Raw genomic sequence first — 13,483 nt, forward strand, 5'->3', positions numbered from 1 at the left:
TTTAAAGCCCTTGTTGTTGTTTTTTTCATCTCTGCCTGGACCTATCGGGGAGGGAGATTGTGGAGGGGGCGTTGACGATAGAGGGGTGTGTGTGCCCCTTGGTTGATGAGCATCGAGTGGGCTTGCCTTGCCCACAAACTGGCGTTGTTTTCTGAAGTTATGCAACTCCATCGTTTTGGACGGGTTCAGAAAACGTACCCAGCCCCCTTTTCGAGTTCGAATTGATTGATTCTGTTTGAATTTTGAAATTGTGACCAAATGTTGTCTCACTCACGGTTGGCTTAGTCTTCCTCACGTTGTGTCCTATTTATGCGTCTCTGTTTAGAAAATGTGTAAACTACAGCTCATGACAGGATTTTAGCTCCGGAGAAATAGAGTAGGCATATCTTGTGAAGTGTGTTTGTCTCCGAGTTCAGTAATGAAAATCGATTGCAATAATCTGAGCAGCATCATAGATGAGCATGCGTGCGTTATGTTCTCCGTGCTCCACCTCCGCGCGCTTCAAGTAACCCAGCGCGCTAGAGTGGTTTCGTGGCTGTAGCACATTTAGAGTTCGATTCATACCCAATAATCTAAAACAATTCAGGAATTTAAAACAAATAACACTTTGTTTGTCATAGACGGACAATATTAATATGAGATGAAAGGCGAGTTCCTAATGAGTTCAGAAAGCAAAACTAGAGCTATATGTGAGGTTCACAACGATGGGGGCAGACGTTTTGATCAAGGGAGACCTTTAGAAAATATGCACATTTACTCTAAATATACAAATACGTAATTTACAGTTAAGGAAGGTGAAATCTTATAGTTAGTCGTTTTATAAATAGATATTTAGAAAAAAATATATAAGTGATTTCAAGTCTTATTCAGTTTTGTTGAATAGGAAATACATATAAAATATTTCACATTTTTATCATATTTGTACTGTGTACCTGAGCTTGTTTCCTCAAAAGTGACTGCACCTCAGTCATTTATTTTTCTCAATGACCAGAAATATCAGATTTGAACATTTCTTGGAGTATGCAACATTACTAGTTATTGTTTATGATAAATAATTACTTTATGTAGATTTGTTTTTTTACATTTAGTTACATTCAAGAGGTTAAGAGTGCATGGTGGGTGGAGGAATTGACCAACAAATCTATGGGATATAACAGCCTAAAGCCTAATTTTGTCTGTCAAACAGGTAGGCCTACCTCTTATTTCTTAAATAGGCACCAACACAAAGTCCTCTTGTTAGTAAAGTCGAAATTAAAATGAAGACAGTTTAAATTAATTATGCCCACTCAAATGTACTTACTTTCAGCACCATGACTTGTCCATTTCTGAGTGATCTGCTTCAAGTTTCAGTACCACAATGCAAGTTACTTGAATCTGGCTTATTGTGAGGTCAATTACTCTGATAAATACATAATGGGCAAGAACCATATTGTTTTGAATCAAATTAATTATAGTAGTAACAAGCTACTGGTCCTCCTCATCTTAGCGCTCTCCTTCTCAAAGTGAACAGAACATAGGCTATAGGTTAGTCCATGTGTAAGATCAAAAATTATTTTCCGAAGAAGCGTTTGCCTCTCCTCCTGAACTGCCACTATAGGTTTACACAGCACAGCATTGGTTAGGCAGCAGCACACAAAAACGTTTTTGATCAGCAAGAGCGGAGCAGGCCGGGGCCCAGGGTTGGAATATGCATTGCAGTGTGTAATGCAGTGTAGTTTTATTTACATCATCCCAGCAGATCTCAGAAATATAATATAATATTAAATATATATATTTTTTAAATAGTGTAGCTATTCCCTCCGCAAGGCAATCAAACAAGCTAAGCGTCAGTATAGAGACAAAGTAGAGTCGCAATTCAACGGCTCAGACACGAGGGGTATGCGGCAGGGTCTACAGTCAATCACGGACTACAAAAGGAAAACCAGCCCAGTCGAGGACCAGAATGTCTTGCTCCCAGACAAACTAAACAACTTCTTTACTCGCTTTGAGGACAACACTGTGCCACTGACACGGCCCACTACCAAAACCTGCGGGCTCTCCTTCACTGCAGCCAAGGTGACTAAAACATTTAAATGTGTTAAACCTCGCAAGGCTGCCAGTCCAGACGGTCTCCCCAGCCGCGTCCTCAGAGCATGCGCAGACCAACTGGCTGATGTGTTTACGGACATATTCAATCAATCCCTATCCTAGTCTGCTGTTCCCACATGCTTCAAGAGGGCCACCATTGTTCCTGTTCCCAAGAACGCAAAGGTAACTGAGCTAAATGACTATTGCCCCATAGCACTCACTTCCGTCATCATCAAGTGCTTTGAGAGACTAGTCAAGGACCATATCACCTCCACCCTACCTGACACCCTAGACCCACTCCAATTTGCTTACCGCCCCAATAGGTCCACAGATGACGCAATCGCAACCACACTGCACACTGGCCTAACCCATGTGGACAAGAGGAATACCTATGTAAGAATGCTGTTCTACAGCTCAGCATTTAACACAGACTTCCTGACGGGCCGCCCCCTGGTGGTGAGGGTAGGTAACATCTCCACCCTGCTGATCCTCAACACTGGGGCCCCACAAGTTCCTCTGCTGTTGTTCTGGGATTGATTTGCACTTTTCACACCAAAGTATGTTCATCTCTAGGAGACAGAATGTGTCTCCTTCCTGAGCGCTATGACGGCTGCGTGGTCTAATGGTTTATACTTGCGTACTATTGTTTGTACAGATGAACGTGGTACCTTCAGGCATTTGGAAATTGCTCCGAAGGATGAACCAGACTTGTGGAGGTCTTGGCTGATTTCTTTTGATTTTCCCATGATGTCAAGCAAAGAGGCACTGAGTTTGAAGGTAGGCCTTGAAATACATCCACAGGTACACCTTCAATTGACTCAAATTATGTCAATTAGCCTATCAGAAGCTTCTAAAGCCATGACATAATTTTCTGGAATTTTCCAAGCTGTTTAAAGGCACAGTCAATTTAGTGTATGTAAACTTCTGACCCACTGGAATTGTGATACAGTGAATTATAAAGTGAAATAATCTGTCTGTAAACAATTGTTGGATAAATTACTTGTGTCATGCACAAAGTAGATGTCCTAACCAACTTGCCAAAACCATAGTTTGTTAACAAGAAATTTGTGGAGTGGTTGAAAAACAAGTTTTAATGACTCCAACCTAAGTGTATGTAAACTTACGACTTCAACTGTAGGTCCTGGATGGCAGGAAGCTTGGCCCCAGTGATGTACTGGGCCATATCCACTGCACTCTGTTGCGCCTCAGTTGCCATACCAACCGGTGATGCAACCAATCAGGATGCTCTCAATGGTGCAGCTGTGTAACTTTTTGAAGACCTGGGGACCTTTGTCAAATCTTTTCAGTCTCGCAAGGGGAAAGGTGTTGTCGTGCCCTCTTCACAACTGTCTCGGTGTGTTTGATCTGTGGATCTGTTGGGGCGGTTTGCGAATTGGAGTGGGTCTGGGTTGATGGTCTGGAGTGTCAGGGATGATGGTGTTGATATGAGCCTTGACCAGCCTTTTAAAGCATTTCATGGCTACATATGTGAGTGTTACCGAGCGATAGTCATCTAGACAGGTTACCTTGGCATTCTTGTGCACAGGTACTATGCGGGTCTGCTTGAAACATGTAGGTATTACAGACTGGGTAAGGGAGAGGTTGAAAATGTCAGTGAAGACACTTGCCAGCTGGTCAGCGCATGCTCCGAGTACGCGTCTTTGTAATCCGTCTCTGTAATCAGCCCTTTAGCTCAGTGCGGATGTTGCCTGTAATCCATGACTTCTGGTTGGGATATGTACGTACGGTCACTGTGGGGACGAAGTCGTCGATGCACTTGTTAAGGAATCCGGTGACTTATGTGGTAAATTCCTCAATACCATCGGATTAATCGTGTTGGAACATATTCCAGTCTTTGCTAGCGAAACAATCCTGAAGCTTAGCATCTGCTTCATTGGACCTCTTCCGTTTTAAGCGCATCATCGTTACTTCCTGTTTGAGTTTTTGCTTGTAAGCAGGAATCAGGAGGATAGAGTATTGGTCAGATTTGCCTAATGGAGGGCAAGGGTAAGCTTTGTATGCGTCTCTATGTGTGAAGTAAAGGTGATATAGAGTTTTTTCACCTCTAGTCGCACAGGTGACATGCTGGTAGACATTAGGTAAACCGGATTTCAGTTGTCCTGCATTAAAATTACTGGCCACTAGGACTGCCGCCTCTGGATGAGAATTTTCTTCTTTGCTTATGAGGGAACTCCATCAAGACTGTTGGAAAAGTATTCCAGGTGAAGCTGGTTGAGAGAATGCCAAGAGTGTGCAAAGCTGTCATCAAGGCAAAGGGTGTCTACTTTGAAAAATCTCAAATATATAGAGATTTTTTAAACAATGTGTTGGTTACTACATGATTCCATATGTGTTATTTCATAGTTTTGATTTCTTCACTATTATTCTACAATGTAGAAAATAAAGATAAACCCTTGAATGAGTAGGTGTGTCCAAACTTTTGACTGGTACTGTATATTTTCCATGTCCTTGTTCAGCCAAGCCTCTGAGAAACATAGGATATTGCAGTTCTTTAGAATGTGTTGATAGGATAGTCTCAAGCGGAGCTCATCAAATTTATTTTCCAGTGATTGCACGATCACCAATAGAACAGAGTGTAGGGGCTGTTTATCTACTCTCCGACTAGTCTCTTCGGGTATCCTGCACGCCGGGCTCTATAGCGCCTCCTTCTCTGAGTGTCAGGGATTTGGGCCTGGTCCGGGTTAATCAATATGTCCTTTGCCTCTGAGTCATTGAAGTAGAAGTCCTCATCCAAATCAATGTTAGTGATATCTGTTAAGATCAGTAAAAAAAATACACAACATAGCACAATTGGTCAAGAGCCCGTAAAACAGCTGCTATTCCCTCCAGCACCATTTTTGTGAATTTGTGGTGTTATGTTCAATAGTTTATCTGTGTAATATGGTAGTTATGAGGTTGTGGTAATAACGTGTTGGAATTGTTTGACACTCAATGCATGGGCAGGAAAATATTCACACTTTCATGATTGAAATCACAAACAGGGGTGAAGTATGTGGTGTACATGGCTGTGTGTGCACAAACAAACCTATACATATCAGTGGAGGCTGGTGGGAGGAGCAATAGGAAGACGGGCTCATTGTAATGGCTGGACTGGAATAGGTGGAATGAAGTGAAACGTGGTTTCTATGTGTTTGATGCCATTCCATTTATGATATTCCAGCCATTAAAATGAGACCAACCTCCTGTAGTTCCTCCCACCAGCCTCCACTGATACAGTAAGTATGTACATGTGTACCACAGGAGGTTGGTGGCACCTTAAATTGGGGAGAATGGGCTTGTGTTAATGACTGGAGTAGAATAAGTGGTATGGTATCAAATACATCAAACACATGGTTTCCAGGTATTTGATGCCATTCCATTATTATGAGCCATTCTCCCCTCAGCAGCCTACTGAGATGTGTACATACAGGACTAACCTAAATACATATGTACACATATCTAAAACTCGCTCAGTCATATTTGTACTGTGAATGCATGCACACACAAAGATCCATATCCGGTACATGCAAAAGGACAATTTTAGACCCACATGCAGCAGCATGCATTCTCCCTAAGCCACACTTTAAGGAAGTAGATTCACACGTGTGCAGCTGCACACAGAATGCCAACGTGGTTATCATGTTCTCCATTAACCATGTTATATCCCACAGTCTGTACTCTATCCCAATGTGGGAACAGACTGTTTAAAGCCTCAACCGCCTATAGGCCCAGCAGAGAGAACAAGAGAGAGAGAGAGAGAACGAGAGAGAGAACGAGAGAGAGAGAGAAAAAAAATAGATCAAATGAGTAATTGTGAGAGTGTGTCTCTGCACTAAGGGACATAGCAATTGAGGAATACATCCTGGGTTGGTGTCAGGGTGGTGGACTTCTGACCCATTAGGGACCTGGGGTGAGATATCAATCTCTACTATTATGTTTTCCTCTCTCTCCCACACACAATCCCTCATACAAGCACATATTTAGTCACACATAGGCATACACAAAATATGCACAATATACTTTACATACACATTTTCCCAACCAAAAGAAAAACCTTGGCTGCCCAAACTTGATCTCCCACACTCTGCCATTGCCCCTATATAGTATCTCCTATAGCTATATTCCCCCACCCCCTAGTCTCCATGCACGTGAGCAGACTCCAATGGGCTGTCAACCAGCCAGTGTGGGATTACATAACAAGTGGAAAAACTGGAAAGTGAAAAGCACTTACACTGCATTCGAGTGACTTCCTCCGCCCCTCGACATTTTCACACACAACAGACTCTGGTTCAAATTGTGCATATGCTTGAGCCTGCCTGGAGTGCCAGGTGGACAGGGGTTCTATTCATCCACTAAGCATGACAGGCTCAATCAGGCACAACTAGTGCTACGTTTCAAATACTGTTTGAACCCTCAACCCAGGTCTGGCATGGGGAATTCCATGGTAACAGTGATGCTGAAACTCAGATTTTTCACTTTAAAATGTACAGTATAGAGACCCGAAGTGGATGTGTCATAATACCCATTAAACCTAGCGGTCAAACAGGGAAATGGTTCCAATTGTTTTTCCACCATTCATTTTTCCCATATGGGATTTTAGAAACACTTAAAATAAGGGCTGCGTTTTGTGTAGGCTTACCCTGTTGTTGCATTTTGACAACTATGTAAATCTCTCTCGGACAAGGTGACTTTTATGAATATAATGAATCAATGAATCAATGCCTGAAAGCCAATCAGCTCTTTGTTTATTATTTTCTTTGTAAAAATAGATTTTTTCCTCGTGCGTGTGTTAGTGGTTAGGTTTAGGGGTTAGGAGTTAGGTTTAGGGATTAGGTTAGGGTAAGGATTAGGTTCGGTGTTAAGGAATATAGGATTTTGAATGGAAATAAATTTGAGGTCCCCACGAGGATATAAGAACAAAAACGTGTGTGTGCGCACGCATCTCAGTCTACATATCTCAACAGTTGCTCCACATAGCAGTAAAACGGGTATGCCAGGTTGTAGCAGAGAGGAACAGAAGAAGTACTAATTATTATCTAAAGGTACTAGCACAGTCTTCAGGAGAGCAGAAATTCACCACAAATAACCATTTCTACAAAGCACTCTACTACAGGTGACTATCAAGGCATAACTTGTTAGATATAACCCACTGAGCACAAGATGTTGAAAGGACGTATTTTCCAAAATATGTATTTTCAACGTCTTGTGCTCAGTGGATAATGTCTAACAAGTTGTCTTCAACTCATCAGCCTTCAATGTAGTACACAAATAACATTCTCAAACACACATTAAAATAATGGGCATAATAGAAGAATAGAAGAATCTAGGAATAGAATAGAAGAATCTAGGAGATGTTTCCTGTGACAAGCTGTGGTCTTTGGTCACCAAATATAGCGTGCGCTCTGGCTAGTCTGTCAGGAATGTCAATGTCTGGTTCCAGTTTTACTGGCCAAAACTACCTATAGGGCCACCATAAGTGGCTCGTGGCAGGTTAATTGGGGAGGACGAGCTCATAGTAATGTCTGAAACTAAATAAATGGAATGGTATCAAACACATCAAACACCTGGTTACCATGTGTTTAATACCATTCCATTCACTCCATTCCATAATTTGTTATTAGCCGTCCTCACCTCACTAGTCTCCTGTGAATTCTACATATGCCATGGACAGTCTAAAAGACTGTGACATTTTTTATTTTATTTTTATTTCACCTTTATTTAACCAGGTAGGCTAGTTGAGAACAAGTTCTCATTTGCAACTGCGACCTGGCCAAGATAAAGCATAGCAGTGTGAACAGACAACACAGAGTTACACATGGAATAAACAATTTACAAGTCAATAACACAGTAGAAAAAAAGGGGGAATCTATATACAATGTGTGCAAAAGGCATGAGGAGGTAGGCGAATAATTACAATATTGCAGATTGACACTGCAGTGATACATGATCAGATGATCATGTACAGGTAGAGATATTGATGTGCAAAAGAGCAGAAAAGTAAATAAATAAAAACTGTGGGGATGAGGTAGGTGAAAATGGGTGGGGTATTTACCAGTAGATTATGTACAGCTGCAGCGATCGGTTAGCTGCTCAGCTAGCTGATGTTTGAAGTTGGTGAGGGAGATAAAAGTCTCCAACTTCAGCGATTTTTGCAATTCATTTCAGTCACAGGCAGCAGAGTACTGGAACGAAAGGCGGCCAAATGAGGTGTTGGCTTTAGGGATGATCAGTGAGATACACCTGCTGGAGCGCGTGCTACGGATGGGTGTTGCCATCGTGACCAGTGAACTGAGATAAGGCGGAGCTTTACCTAGCATGGCCTTGTAGATGACCTGGAGCCAGTGGGTCTGGCGACGAATATGTAGCGAGGGCCAGCCGACTAGAGCATACAAATCGCAGTGGTGGGTGGTACAAGGTGCTTTAGTGACAAAACGGATGGCACTGTGATAAACTGCATCCAGTTTGCTGAGTAGAGTGTTGGAAGCAATTTTGTAGATGACATTGCCGAAGTCGAGGATTGGTAGGATAGTCAGTTTTACTAGGGTAAGCTTGGCTGCATGAGTGAAGGAGGCTTTGTTGCGGAATAGAAAGCCGACTTTATTTGATTTTCGATTGGAGATGTTTGATATGGGTCTGGAAGGAGAGTTTGCAGTCTAGCCAGACACCTAGGTACTTATAGGTGTCCACATATTCAAGGTCGGAACCATCCAGTGTGGTGATGCTAGTCGGGCATGCGGGTGAAGGCAGCGATCGGTTGAAATGCATGCATTTGGTCTTACTAGCGTTTAAGAGCAGTTGGAGGCCACGGACCGAGTGTTGTATGGCATTGAAGCTCGTTTGGAGGTTAGATAGCACAGTGTCCTGATTACCAGGAGTAACAAGATCGAGGAACACAATGGGGAGCTGACTGCTCAGTAGGACACAGGATGGGTACAGTAAACAGGAGAGGGGGCAGATATGGTGTGTTAGAAGTGCTGTTTAGTATGAAAATACAAGGAGTGAGAAGATCCTGTGCCATATGTGTGTGATGTGGTTAGTTAGCATGTCTTCTCTATATTCCTGTCCTGACCCGAACCTCTGCTCATATCATCAATACAATCACCGACATACCTGACTCTCTTCACCTCCCTTTCCCTGCCAGGCTACAACCCACTCATCATGAACCTACCACACCAGTGATAATAATCAGAGGTGTCACAGGGGAACGTGCCCCCAACGATTTGTCCTGTAAAAATAAAAACAGATTAATTTATACATTTTTGTTGTTTCTCTGTAATACTACTTGCCAGCTAGCAATTTTATGAAGTTTGCTTTAGCTAGCCCAGATAGTTTCCCAATCTCCCAACCTCATAACTAGCTACAAAGAAGCCTTTTCAGGTTATCAACCAAGTTAGAGTAGCTAGCTTGTCTAACTATCTTAGCTAGCATGTGTGCTGGCAATGTTGGTATACATTAGAAAAGCAAGCAACTACTAAATGTACTGAATAAGACTCACATTCCTTTCCATCTTTTACACAGATTTTAGCAGAGATTCAAAAAATAGTATTTAGCAACATTTAAAAAAAATAACCACCAGTCAGAAGGATGCAGACAGCTCAAGAAGTATGCTTAGATATGCAGAAAAGACAGACTTTTTTAAACATAAGGAATATGGTTCTAGATTGCAGGAAAACGCTGTTTCGGGTGTTTGAAAGCACAATTCTCCCCCCAAAAAACAGCCATCCTTGTGGATTTTTTTTGCCCCTTCAGTTTTTTGGGGTGCATGACACCCCTGATAAAAATGCAGCAGTACATCTGTTGGCCTGTCACTCAATCCCCCCCTAAAGGGATCAGCAAATGCTGTGACCAGTCACCAGTCAACAGTAAGCATGAAGACACACATTCACATGTGCTCTCTCTTCCCTCCCTCACCACTTTTTCTGTCTGTCCTTCATTCCTCTTTTTAAGTCAGTCCCCCAGGCATGTTGCTGGAGCTTATTTCCGCCATGCCAAAGTCCCAGATGTGGTGGTCAGATCAACATACCGTAAGCAAGCTGCAGCAGTTTAGTCCCAGGGGCTAGGATTGGGGATGGAGGTGGTGTGAGAGAGCGAGGTGGTAGATGGTGAAAGGAAACAGGAGTTTTTCATTGGAGTGCTTTTGGCCTCAATAGCCTGCCTCCTTGATCTGTGTGCAAATGTGTGCAAACTGCATAAGGAAGACCTTGAAAAGCCTAACTTGGCAAACTTGTTTAATTAAAATGGTGAATAGCATCATTAGGTATAATGTGAGCTTTCTGTGTTCTATCAACATGAACCTAGAATGCACACTGAGTTCCTTAATCTCTTGGTCAACTTTAAAGTCAAACTATTATGCTTAGCCTATTATTTTCTCAGTTGGACTGTAGGGGTGGCAGGTAGCCTAGCGTTTAAGAGCATTGGGCCAGTAACCAGGTTACTGTTTCGAATCCCTGAGCAGTTCTGCCATTGAGCATGGCAGTTAAACCCTCAACAATTACACCCTGGAAGCTGTGGATGTTGATTAAGGCTAGAACCCACCCCCATACTGAAAATGTAATCTTAAATAAATTATTTACAACCAGATTTAGACAAATACAATGGACATCTGTTGCCCTAAGTGTTGTGCAAAGTTGGTATAATATTATCCAAAATTATTCACAGCTGTAATGGATGCCAAAGGTGATTTCACCAATGCTGAGGTGGGAAGACACACGCAATCAAGAAATTATATATATTTTTCTTTCACTGTGAAAATGTGGATAAGGTTGTGTAGATCTGTAGAATAATAAATAAATAAAATAATGTAGCAAAATGTGAGGATTGTACACTGAGTAGAAATACACAAATTGAGAAGGCTACAGTACGACAGAGTACTGTACTAATTTCAACAGTAAGATCGCTCCCTGGTGCATTGCTTGTGTCATGACACCTAATTCACCATCTAAACTTCACTTACTCACTCATAAAGAAAACTGCATGACAAAAGTAATACATTTCTTCAAAACTTAACTTCCTCTAAATCCTTTCTCGGTAACCTCTATTTAGTACTACTGGCCTCTAGTCCCTCGTCACACACCAGTTGCTATCACACATTCAGCCTCTGTCTAAAAGACGAGCACAGGAGAGATGTGTGAACTATATTCTGGGCAATTCTATGACATTTGCTGCCCTTCCTGAGCAAGTGAGATATACTGAGGTGTTCCCCTCAAAGAACTGAAAAACATAAAATCCTTGTATGAAGAGGAAAATAGCCTCTGTCATATCGTTTTACATGATGGTGAGCCCGCCATGTAGACAATATGGTACCTTATCTTGTCATCTTTTGAATTGTGTGTTGTATTATCAGTCCAATGATAAGTATTATAGACATCGTTTTAGAGTTTAATACACTACAGTAGAAGTTAGGGTTGGACTGGACACTCCTAAGGTTCTCTCATGTTGGTTTGTAAGGGGTCAGGGAAAGGAAGAGGTGGAAAGAGGCAGCCACACTGCAATACATGACTCTGACAACAATGATACATGAAGAGTGCCTGTGTCGTGATGCCATTTTTCTGGAAGGAAACAGCTGTGGCCGCAGGCCCTGTTTCATCAGTTAATAAAATACCCTCTTGCTTGCTAGAGACACTAAATCATCAGATTATTTGCTTGCTAGAGACACTAAATCATCAGATTATCTGCGTGTGAAAAGCACACCTATTCAATTTGAATGGACAACATACCATGTACAGTGGGGCAAAAAAGTATTTAGTCAGCCACCAATTGTGCAAGTTCTCCCACTTAAAAAGATGAGAGGCCTGTAATTTTCATCTTAGGTAAACTTAAAATATGACAGACAAAATTCGAAAGAAAATCCAGAAAATCACATTGTAGGATTTTTTATGAATTTATTTGCAAATTATGGTGGAAAATAAGTATTTGGTCACCTACAAACAAGCAAGATTTCTGGCTCTCACAGACCTGTAACTTCTTCTTTAAGAGGCTCCTCTGTCCTCCACTCGTTACCTGTACAAATGTCACCTGTTTGAACTTGTTATCAGTATAAAAGACACCTGTCCACAACCTCAAACAGTCACACTCCAAACTCCACTATGGCCAAGACCAAAGAGCTGTCAAAGGACACCAGAAACAAAATTGTAGACCTGCACCAGGCTGGGAAGACTGAATCTGCAATAGGTAAGCAGCTTGGTTTGAAGAAATCAACTGTGGGAGCAATTATTAGGAAATGGAAGACATACAAGACCCTGATAATCTCCCTCGATCTGGGGCTCCATGCAAGATCTCACCCTGTGGGGTCAAAATGATCACAAGAACGGTGAGCAAAAATCCCAGAACCACACGGGGGTACCTAGTGAATGACCTGCAGAGAGCTGGGACCAAAGTAACAAAGCCTACCATCAGTAACACACTACGCTGCCAGGGACTAAAATCCTGCAGTGCCAGACGTGTCCTCCTGCTTAAGCCAGTACATGTCCAGGCCCGTCTGAAGTTTGCTAGAGAGCATTTGGATGACCCAGAAGAAGATTGGGAGAATGTCATATGGTCAGATGAAACCAAAATATAACTTTTTGGTAAAAACTCAACTCGTCGTGTTTGGAGGACAAAGAGTTGCATCCAGAGAACACCATACCTATTGTGAAGCATGGGGTGGAAACATCATGCTTTGGGGCTGTTTTTCTGCAAAGGGACCAGGACAACTGATCCGTGTAAAGGAAAGAATGAATGGGGCCATGTATCGTGAGATTTTGAGTGAAAACCTCCTTCCACCAGCAAGGGCATTGAAGATGAAACGTGGCTGGGTCTTTCAGCATGACAATGATCCCAAACACACCGCCCTGGCAACGAAGGAGTGGCTTCGTAAGAGGCATTTCAAGGTCCTGGAGAGGCCTAGCCAGTTTCCAGAACTCAACCCCATAGAAAATCTTTGGAGGGAGTTGAAAGTCCATGTTGCCCAGCAACAGCCCCAAAACATCACTGCTCTAGAGGAGATCTGCATGGAGGAATGGGCCAAAATACCAGCAACAGTGTGTGAAAACCTTGTGAAGACTTACAGACAACGTTTGACCTCTGTCCTTGTCAACAAAGGGTATATAACAAAGTATTGAGATAAACTTTTGGTATTGACCAAATACTTATTTTCCACCATAATTTGCAAATAAATTCATTAAAATTTCTACAATGGATTTTGGATTTTTTTCTCTCTCATTTTGTCTGTTATAGTTGGAAGTGTACCTATGATGAAAATTACAGGCCTCTCTCATCTTTTTAAGTGGGAAAATTTGCACAATTGGTGGCTGACTAAATACTTTTTTGCCCCACTGTATTTGGTTACACGTGTTATTGTGTGTGGGTATTTTTACATTTTACTTTCTGATCCAGAGAGATTTGGGTTAAGTGCCTTGCTCAAGGGCACTGACAGATT

The sequence above is a fragment of the Oncorhynchus gorbuscha genome, linkage group LG04 (assembly GCF_021184085.1).
Source record: "Oncorhynchus gorbuscha isolate QuinsamMale2020 ecotype Even-year linkage group LG04, OgorEven_v1.0, whole genome shotgun sequence".
Lineage (NCBI taxonomy): Eukaryota > Metazoa > Chordata > Actinopteri > Salmoniformes > Salmonidae > Oncorhynchus > Oncorhynchus gorbuscha.